General features: G+C 38.6%; 1 long non-coding RNA gene across 1 annotated transcript; it reads left to right on the top strand.

Moving 5' to 3' along the window:
- The first annotated feature begins 1,964 nt into the window (after window positions 1-1,964).
- LOC103162212 lies at window positions 1,965-10,641 on the top strand. The gene is made up of 2 exons (XR_003484116.2): window positions 1,965-9,292; window positions 10,074-10,641. It is a non-coding gene; the product is annotated as an uncharacterized LOC103162212 (long non-coding RNA).
- The last annotated feature ends 805 nt before the right edge of the window (window positions 10,642-11,446 follow it).

Genomic DNA, 11,446 nt, shown 5'->3' with positions numbered 1-11,446 from the left:
ACTGTCCTCCCAAAGAGCATCTGGGGTCGATATGCTTTCCCTTTTTCAGGCCAACTGTTTCTGTGGGTTTCTCCAACCAGGTACAGACCCCTTCGTTCTTCATTCCTCCCTCTCTTCAACTGAGTTCCAGATTTCAGCTCAGTGTATTTCTGTGGATGTCTGTCTCTGCTCTCATCAGCCACTGGATGAGGACTCTAGAATAGCATAGAGAGTATTCATCAATCTCATTCTAGGGGAAGGGTTTCTAGGCCAACTTCTCCTCCACTGCCCAGACTGTCAGATCGTGTCATCCTTATAGGTCTCTGGAGATCTTCCTAGTTCCAGATCTCTTCTCGGACCTATAGTGGCTCCCTCTGATATGGTATCTCTCATCCTGCTCTCTCTCCTCTATTCTTCCCCCAACTCAATATATCTGCTCCTCCATTTCTTCTCCTCTACTCTTCATCTTGTGCTCTTATTGTGGCAGCACCCACTCCCCTACCCTCATGCTCTCAATTAGCTCGGGAGTTCATGCCATTTCCCATTCCTGGGGTCCATTTATCCCTTAGAGTCATTCATGATTTCTAGTTTCCTTGGGGTAGAGGATTATAGGCTGGTAAACCTTTGCTCTATGTCTAAAAATCATATATGAGTGAGTACATACCATGTTTGTCTTTTTGTGATTGGGTTACCTCACTCAGGATGGTTTCTTCTAGTTCCATCCATTTGCCTGCGAATTTCAAGATTCCATTGCTTTTTTCTGCTGAGTAGTACTCCATTGTATAAATGTACCACATTTTCTCTTTCCATTCTTCAGTTGAGGGGCATCTAGGTTGTTTCCAGGTTCTGGCTATTACAAACAATGCTGCTATGAACATGGTTGAACATATGTCCTTGTTGTATGGACAAGCAGTATTTGGGTATATACCCAAGAGAGGAATGGCTGGATCTTGAGGTAGATTGATTCCCATTTTTCTGAGCAACCGCCATACTGATTTCCAAAGTGGTCTTACAAGTTCACACTCCCACCAGCAATGGAGGAGTGTTCCTTCTTCTCCACAACCTCTCCAGCATAGGTTGTCATTGGTATTTTTGATTTTAGCCATTCTGACAGGTGTGAGGTGGTATCTCAGAGTTGTTTTGAGTTGCATTTCTCTGATGGCCAAGGATTTTGAGCACTTTCTTAAGTGTCTTTCAGCCATTTCAGATTCCTCTGTTGAAAAATCTCTGTTTAGTTCTGCACCCCACTTTTTAATTTCATTGTATGGTGTTTTGGTGGCTAGCTTCTTGAGCTCCTTGTATATTTTGGAAATCAGTCCTCTGTCAGATGTGGGGCTGGTGAAGGTTTTTTCCCATTCTGTGGATGGTCGTTTTGTCTTACTGACTGTGTCCTTTGCCTTACAGAAGCTTCTCAGTTTCAGGAGGTCCCATTTATTAATTGCAGACCTCAGTGTCTGTGCTTCTGGCGTGATGTTCAGGAATCGTTCTCCTGTGCCAATTTGTTCAAGGGTTGTTCCCACTTTCTCTTCTAAAAGATTCAGTGTGGCTGGGTTTATGGAGAGATCTTTGATCCATTTGCACTTAAGTTTCGTGCATGGTGACAAGTATGGATCTATCTGCAATTTTCTGCATGTTCGAATCCAATTGTGCCAGCACCATTTGTTGAAGATGCTATCTTTTTTCCATTGTATGGATTTAGCACCTTTGTCAAAAATAAGGTGTTCGTAGGTGCGTGGGTTAATATCTGGGTCTTCAATTCGATTCCATTGGTCTATCTGTCTATTCTTGTGCCAATACCAAGCTGTTTTCAGAACTATGGCTCTATAGTAGACCTTGAAGTCAGGGATGGTGATGCCTCCAGAGGATCTTTTATTGTAAAGAGTTGTTTTGGCTATCCTAGGTTTTTTATTTTTCCATATAAAGTTGAGTATTGTTCTTTCAATGTCTGTGAAAAACTGTGTTGGGATTTTGATGGGGATTGCATTAAATCTGTAGATTGCTTTTGGTAGAATTGCCATTTTTACTATGTTAATTCTGCCTATCCAAGAGCACGGGAGATCTTTCCACTTTCTGGTATCTTCTTTAATTTCTTTCTTTAAAGTTTGTTAGGTTGGACCACTGAATTCTGTCCCACCCTCCCCATGGCTATCCAGTGTTTTGCTGTTGATCATTTCTGTTTGGGCTGAGGTTTTGTTCATTTGCTTCTTAGCCAAGTGGTACTGAACTGGCAATCCTCCTTCTTGGGCCTCTCTAGTATGTCATCATGCCTGGTTTGGTCATGGTGACCTGTGATATTTGTTTATTGACAATCATGAGTTCATTGGATTCTTTGTTCTCACTAGATTAAGATTTTTTTTCTCTTTGGAACTAGTAATTTGAGTTTGATATGCCAAGTTATGAATCTATCTAACCCTGTCTACATTTACCAGCATTAGAGATCACTGGGCTTCTTTGATACTAAAACTACACTTAGTGTTTGCTGCTGGACATTATACATTTTAAATAAATTAATGTAGGGGCTCTGGAAATTGGAAACCCCTTACCGATATTACTGTGGTTGTGTTTTACTGAGGTGGTGACTACTGTTTGATTGATAGAGACTTAGTTAACCTATTCTATAATGCTTCTCTTCTTGCTAGTGATACTCACTAAAGCTATTTTCTGATCATCACAGGCATCAGTTAATGTTTGGACACAGCTCTGCTTAGATGCCTTGAACCAGTTATCTTTTCCTCTATCTTTTTCATTCGCCCAGTTATCTATATCAAATTCTGGATAGTTCCTTAAACTTAGCTCTCTTATCATGTGTAAGCTTTAGAGCCTTGTCTAATCTGTTAAGATCACAACTATCCTTTAAATTTCAATTTTGCATTTCAGCAATAGAATTTTGTTGTATATACTGTCTAAATTTACTTTCTGTCTTATCTCAGATATTATTTTGCTGCTATATTTCTCGATGTATTTTATCTTCCTGTGTTTTGTGTCTCTTACATTAAGTAACTTTCTCTAGCAAACATTTCATTTACAGTATTCTAATTCTTTGGATTCTGTGGCATATTGAACTAGAGCTTTTTAATTATCTAGAGCCACAAGATGTTAATATCCAGTGTTATATATCTAGATGCCTCTTCAAAGTAGATAATGCAAATCTCGACAGATTTTTTAGGTAGGGATGATCTAAGCAGAAGAATTTAAAATAGAAAGGTTATGAAAACAATCTGAGTACTTGACCATAGAGAAATATGCATTCATTTGTTGGAATTGAATGCAGCCATTGTTAATAAAATTTTCAAGTAACTTTTGTAACCTAATAAGCTGTTTATAATTTAATATTAAGTGACATTTTAGGATAAATATGGTTTCTATAATTATTTCCAAAAATGAAATTATTTATAGTATTACAAAAACAAAAGAAAGAAAATATTCTTAAAGATGATGACATGAAAATTATTTTAATTATGTTCTTTATAATTTAATACAATTTCTGCATTCAGAATTTATAAAACACCACTCATATTTAAAATGAAATGAATTCAAAATAAAAGAAAACCTCTTGAAGTTTCATATATTTAAGAAGAAGGCAATTAGTCCGCACAGCCCCTCTCTCCAGCCTGGTTGGTATGCTTTCGGGCCCTTTATTCTCTCCAGTGCTGTTGACATATTTGTTTTTGTAGCTGTCAGATTGTCACAATGTTTTCTTTAGAGATGGGGGCTCCGAGGCATCTTCTATCTTTCATATCTCTGAATACAACCCCAGGGGTGAATTCATGATGAATATTTAAGTTTTCAGAAAGGTTGTGAGTAGCTCATCTTCTGGGTCATGACAACTGACAGCCTGTACAATATTCTAACGAGGGTGATGACAAGAGTCTGAACTAGTCACAGTGCAGACTCAGTCTTCTGACATCATTTACATAAATCAATGATATCTGAATGAACTCATCCCAGAATTATTAAAAATAACAACTGGATAATGGGATAATAATTGAGACCAGTCCTGTTTTAAAATTTATATTTGAATAACAACTCTCCATGCTGTCACCGTTCACCTTTCCTCTCTGCTGGTGTTTTAGCACAGTATCACTCATTATCATTCTTTCTTATAGAAACAGTTTTCCCTTTTCATTATACTAATAAAACAATGACTTCTTGTCGGTACGCCAAGTAATTAATCCTCTGCGAGTAGGCCTGCTTTAATTTAAACATGCTAATCTTTTGCACTTTTCAAGTAGGAAATGAGACATCACCTAACAGATAATTAGTTTTTGCAGTTCCACTTTATATCCCACAAATGATGGGGAGAGATTGAATCACATATCAGCCAGAAAACATCCACTCCACAGGCTTCACTGCATGGAAATGTCTGAAGACAGGTAGCATAACAATTGTTTGTCAAAGGAGAACTTAAAATGTTTGTGCTAGAAAGTCAGATGTAGGAAGACATCACAGAGAAAAGAAACGACTTAAGTAGGCCTAAGTGAAGAACAAATTGGAAACACGTTAAAATATTTATTTGTCTAATTGTGTTTTGATTTCCCCTGGGAAGAAACTGAGAGTAAAGCCTGTTGAAGAAGGGATTATTTCCAATGTAAACTTTTTTAGCAAGCTGAGCTCCAGAGCAGTTAAGACAAACCCTGATAATTCCAGAGAGATGAGTTCAACCAACACAGACAGCATTAACAAATCCAGTCTAGAAAGTGCCCAAGGTAAGTAGATTATGAATGGGTTTTAGGAGACCTGTTTGTTCATGGCTAAAAATCAGCCCAATAGAAATGAAGCATTGAAGCTGATAACATTGAGAAGTATCTTGCAATTGTTAGGCTGGGTTAAAAGTCAAGTCCATATAAAATAAATTCTTCTATCAAATCTACTGTATCATAAACAGAAATGGAGACATGGAGTCTCATTATGCAAGTAAGGAAAAAGGACTAATATAAATAAGTTATAACTTTCCATATAAATGCTACAAAAATTGATATGGAAAAAAGTAAATTAAGAAACTGGAAGTTTAATCACAAAGGTAGTCAGCAATAGTCTCAAATATCTATGTACAAAAAAAAATCACAAAATGTGAGAGCAGCCCTAATAGAGAACTCTGAAAATACCACAATGACTAGCATTCACAGTGAACATCTTTAATAATGAGAATACGAAAAAAATAGTAACATGATCGAATGTAAAGGGTGAATCTAAGAACTGTGCCTGTGATATACTTACCATAAAAATATAGTCTTAGTCAAAAAAATATCATACACCAGAAAATTTCAACTGAGGGGTATTCCCCCTTAAAAGATGCAACATTAGGAACAAAGGCAAAATGAGCAATGTTTCAGACCAAAGGAGTCCCAGAAATACAATTACAGCGATCCACAGATTCACACACTTTATCCTAGAGAGTATGTGAACAGCTAAAGTGCATATGTGACACCAAAAACAACCGGCCTGCTTACATTAGGCCAATCCCTATAACTCTATATAGTAGTTAACATATTAGGAAGAGAAAGTATTGAATTATTGTAGCAAGTGGGAAGCAGGTGAATTTAGATCAAGTACAAACAATTACTCCTTGAGACAGACCAATGATGCATAAGGAAACTTGCTACACCTTACTTCAGTACTTCCTTCTCTCAGAGACATCAGAGGCATTGCACATATGGATTTATCTTAAATAGGTGTAAAGACTGTGATACAGTGATCCAAGCATCCATTGAAATCCATCTTTGATTATTTCCATAGCTATGGAAGCAATGATTTTGTTGTTGTTGTTTGAGACAAGGTTTCTCTGTGAAGCTTTGTAGACCAGGATGGCCTCGAACTCACAGATATCTGCCTGCCTCTGCCTTCTGAGTGCTGAGATTAAAGGCATATGCCACCACTGCCCAACAGAAGCAATAATTTAATGAACAAAACTTTTCAAATTTTCAGTGATGAAGACCTCAACAGCAGAAGCTGTGGGTACCAGATATTGTGACTAGAGAAGCAGATACACATGCCAACATGACTACTTTACCCTGCAAATATCCCTATCACTTGACAGCACTACAGTAACCATCACCTATTCTCCAGTATTATGTTTCTTCTCCCTATGTTGTTTAGCTTTTCTAATTCTTTTGTAAATTCTCCCAAAAAGATACTTTGCTAAGATGATAGCAACTGGGCTTCTAGAAAATGGACAGTTAGGGCTGGAGTCTGTTCATTTGAAGTCCACATGCACTGAACCTGTGAAGATAAGCTTTCACATTGCAGGGTAGAGAAACCACTCATCCTTATATCAAAGAAGTTGGGGTGCTGCTAAACAAGGGGGTCTGAAATAGTTAATCTTGTTGCTCTGACCAAAAGAAGTCACCCGAAGAAGGAAGGCTTTCCATAGGCTTCCTGTTTGAGAAGACACGGCCTACCACTGTGGAGAACACATGACTGTAGATAGTTCTACAAGACTAGGGGACATCTGACAGGTACTTTCTCACTTTACCAGCAGAGTAGGAATCAGAAAGAGGGTCATGATCAGGGTTTAGCTATCTAAATCAAGCTCTCTGCAACACACACCAATAGTCTACTTCCTCTAGCAAGGCCCACTTCCCAAAGGTTTCCCAATCTCCCACAACATAGCCAACATCTAGGGAAAAAATGCTCAAACATTTGAGCTCATGGGGAACAATTGTATTCAAATCATACTAAGGCTTTAGGCCTTACATAGAGTCAAGGTCTTAGAGTGTTTAAGTATTTTCAGGTGCAGAGTAAAGGTTATTGCAAAATTGGGCTAAAGATAGAGTTCAGTGGTTAAGCAATTGCTTAGCATGTGTGGAGACTTTGGCTCATTCCCCAATACTGCGCCATAATAACTAAGATTTTTAAAGGTAATGGAAAATCACAACAAATGAAAACAGACATGAGGGCACAGTCACTTCAGAAATGGAATGTTGGTCACTCAGCTACATCAAGAATTCCAATTCACTGAGTGAGGTCTTTGACTAAGAGTTAAGGGACAATGTGGGTAGGACAGTATCCCTGTGCCTTATGCTCAGAAATGAGGCTGCATAGGACTGTGCTTTCCCTGTGCCATATACATATTCACTCCAGTGAATTAACAGACCCTCAGACCCTACATTTTAACTTCTAGATTTCCTTATATCATCCATGTGATTGGTACTTGTTAAACACATTTGAGGGTAAATCAGACTGCATGTACAGCTAATTGCATGCATGCTGAAAAGGATAATTTATGCTTTCAATAAAAATTTAAAGTATTTTCATAAACGCTATAGGAATTCATATTCACTCAGAAATATGTGTCTGTCTGTCTCAATGCTGAGCCCTACCTTTTATCCTAAGATTAACCCAAACTCTTCACTAATTTCATAAGTGAAAGGTTAAAAAATTCTTGTGGCATAAGCCTCTGCTTTAATCATTTCTAAATTTCCTCCCAAATAGAAAGTGTTCAGTAAATACTTTGTTAATTTTAAAATATGAATTAATAGCCTGGTGCAACATTACAATCGTTTTCAAGAGGTCTCAAAACACTGGCAATTATAATGCACCTTCCTTGTGTGTTTGCATTGGTGACTAAATTCTGCATCTCATACACACCATGAAAACAATCATGTTAAGCTGGGAATTGACATTTCAAAAATAAATGTAATCAAGAGAGTGCTTTCTGAACATATCCACTCTGATTTATCATCTTGTAAATATTTTTTCTCCCACTTACATACCCAGAATCCGTGAGATTTCGCACAGTTTCATATATTACTCTTTTTATAAGCCTCCACTGTGTGCTACTGAAATATTCCACTTACAAGTCAAGGGAATTTCAAGGCTACAGATGATGGCACCAAACTTCCACAATTACCCAAGTTCGTAGGCCTGTTTCCTTTCTAAAATGCACCTGCTGTTAGATTTGCCATAGCTTTATGAAGTACTTAGATACTAACCTGAAGTCAACATGTTGAATTGGGGAGAACACTTGATGGCTTGTTTGTGTCAAGGGCATTTGTGACTATCATTGCATCATTTTTTATTTGGAAAATAAAACTTCATTCTCTCAATAAATGCTAGAGAAGTTGAGAAAGACAGCTGACATTGCTCTCTGGCCTCCACATGCATATGCACACATGTGCATGTACACACAAATAAGAACACATAATGCACACACTAAAGGAAAACCTAAAGTTTGTAGTAATCACAATTGTTATTTTCATGTTTCTAATTTTTCTATCTTTAGGAGCTATTAGGAAAATGGGTATTTTGTGAAAAAATGCCATTATGCCCTATACTATGACCCATTATTATCTCCAAGAAGCTATATGATTAACATTTTAGGGAAATAACATCATAAGAATCTGTAGTAAATTGCCCTAGTATCTGATAAAAGAATGGCTGTCCAGGAGGAGGAAGGGACATATTAAGTTCAGCAGCAAAAGTGATTTGAGAAACTTAAAGGGCTCACATGCCCATTGTGATTGGTATGTCACCATTGATCTAGTAAGTCCCAGGGCACCACTCATTCCAACTGATGTATAATTTAAACCATGGTTAGAAACATGCATGCAGAGATAAGAAAGGAGAAGGAGAGAGGGGGAAGGGGAAACCATTAGTCTTATTTGTCATATTCTTCTTTATGGACAAGTAATGCTGTATTTTTTCCTTCATATGTGTCTCCAGTTAGGTATTCAAGATCTTAACCATATTTTGTTTTTATTTTAGGTTTCTCCAGTGCCAGAAAAAATATCTATTCCATTCCATAATCTAACCTGTAATCACTGTGTGGTATCCTAATGTGGCTTCCATTACTCAACAGCCATATTTCCCCTCATCTTAATATATTGTTCTTACTGGCAAGTGTTGTGGTGAACCTAATTTGTTTGCACTTCCATCACTTTTCTCAGAAAGTCACCTATTCACAGGAACTCGGTTCCAGAAACTCCTTCCATGAAAAACAGATCAAAATAATTTTTGCTCTTCTGTTCTTTATTAGTAACTGCCATCACCAACTAAAAAACGCTCCCTTTTAAAACATCCATATGCACCCCAATCTAGATGTTCTTTCTAGACAGAAAGCGTGTTTCTTCCCCTTATTCTTTTGATACACAGAAACAAGGTCATATGGGTTTATATTGATTTATTGATTCCCTCCGCCCAGCAGTAGGTTTAGATTCCAGCCAATCCACCTAGGTTTCATCTTCCCACATGTGCAAATACAGCAAAATCCAGCACAGAGCAGACCACAACAGTGAATTTCCAAGGTAACAAGAGTTACAAGCTATTCTTCAGGCCTGAAAATATGAGATGAGTGAGACAAAATATAATATCCAATGTAAGTGATGAAGTCAAGAGATGTTTTACCTTATGAAAGGGATGCAGGAAAAAGAAGCCTGTAAGGGAGTGTTTTAGTCAATTCAAAATAAAATACATTATTAGAAACCATGTATTTTATAAAACATAATCTTCTACATATATTTCTATGCTTTTATACAGACTAAGGAAGTGACAAAAAAGATTTTTTCTTGTGTTCTTTTTGTTGTTATTTTGCTTTGTTTTAGAAAAAAATGGTCATTTATACCATTTAGACCCAAAGTTTATTGTATTGAACTTTGGACAGTACTTTGGAGTCACAAGGAGGTAACCAGGACCCATTTATTTAGCAGTTCTCTGTAGACTATCTCCTAAATGACAGGCCTCTTTTAACTGTTGAAACCATAGAAGCTGATATTATAGTTAAGATCTCAGAGATCATGGAGATGAAATTCATAGTGACTTATGCTCTAGTATAAAGATAGGCAAGAGGGTGGGGGGAGACAGACAGACAGACAGACAGGCAGGCAGGCAGGTAGGCAGGCAGGCAAGCAGGCAAGCAGAGACAGAGACAGACAGAATTTTAGGTGGTGGCCTGAGTTGGGAGGCCAATAGCCCTTATTGATATGATAAAAAGATATTCAAACATGGTTGACAAGGCCGTAGCAACATTGTAAGCCTACACTAAAAGAAAATGGGTGATACAGAAATTAAATTCCAGAAATCATCATAGAAATTAGGTAATATGGAACAAATGGAGCAAAATGGCTACTGACAATGTTCCTTCTGCTATGGTCTTCCAGCAGACACATGGGTTTGCACAGCTGTTCTCACACCAAACTGTTCACCATGAAGCCAGGAGAAAGACAGCAATATCTTATCTCAGTTCGTTGTTGAACGATGCCTTGAAGAAGGTCCAAAGAAAGAGCTGCCTTTCCACACTTCAGCTACACTGTCCTGTTTGAAGAGAGATGCCTCATAGGTGAGGAGGAGAGAGCTTAAGTCCTGAGACACATAACCAGTTGTGACAAGATGAAATCCAGTGCTGAACAAGACCCCATTCACACCAACCCCAGGTCAGCACTCACAGACTGAGCCCCTAGTGTCACATTAGAATGCTGCCTGCCTGTCTCCACCAGCTCACTGTCCTTCAACCTTAGACTGCAGAAAGAGAGACAAGACTGTCCTACCGGGTACAAAGCATAAAAATTGCCTCAAGAATTAATCATGAATTCAGTACTGTGAGATTCAACACCAGAAAATACCCAACAGGCCACTTAGGCCAGAGCTCACAGAGGGGAGCTCTATACCCACCCAAACAGCACACACATGCCTGTGTACCAGTGGAATAAACTATCATTATGGCCTACATTCTTGGCATCCTGTGGAATGTAGAGAGTAAGGTCAGGGACACCTTACACAAGGCTGCAAAATTAGCATGTAAGAAAAATAAGTTGGCAGTGAGGGAAATGCCCTTTTCATGTCAGAAGGTAAACTCATTCTAGTACCAACATGCACACCCCAGAGTAGAGATGTAAGATGTTACTAGGGCACACAGTCTCTGCTGTAGTCCTGCATCTCTACTCCATTCCTTGTTTGGAGCTAAAAGAACCTGGAACCTGTGGTGGGTGAACTTCCAACCTTATCCAACCCATTTTCACTTGGGGTGGTCACAGGGCAACCATCCTCACACTTCACAAGTACCTGTAGCTGTGAGACTCAAGTGTGATCCAGCTAGTGAGTGCCATAATTGGTAACGAAAATATTGTCTCAGTGGCCAATCCCCAAACTTTAGTTAACAGAACTAGCTCCAGGCCAGTGCACAAAGACAGGGCCTTCAGTCTTTCCTGTACCAGGCAGAGAGTTGAGCTCCAGTGAGACAGTCTCACATTTATGCAACAACTGTGGTGTGGGCCTAGTGCCCCCCAGAGATCATGTAGTTCCTTGCAGGTGTGAGACTTAGACACCATCCAGTTGTGTCCACCCCGGTGATGGGTGACTATGCCAGTTGTGTCCACCCCAGTGTTGGGTGACTATGCCAGCATTACCCAGCACAGCATGAAGCAAGACTCTGTTCGTTGATGGTAAGACAGAGCAGAATATAGAGCAGAGGATTTGACCTTAGATCACAATGCCAGAATAGTGAATCCTAACACTGGACAGATCCTAGAAGTCT

The sequence above is a fragment of the Cricetulus griseus genome, chromosome 3, assembly GCF_003668045.3.
Source record: "Cricetulus griseus strain 17A/GY chromosome 3, alternate assembly CriGri-PICRH-1.0, whole genome shotgun sequence".
NCBI lineage: Eukaryota > Metazoa > Chordata > Mammalia > Rodentia > Cricetidae > Cricetulus > Cricetulus griseus.
This window is presented reverse-complemented; position numbering and strand designations above follow the sequence as displayed.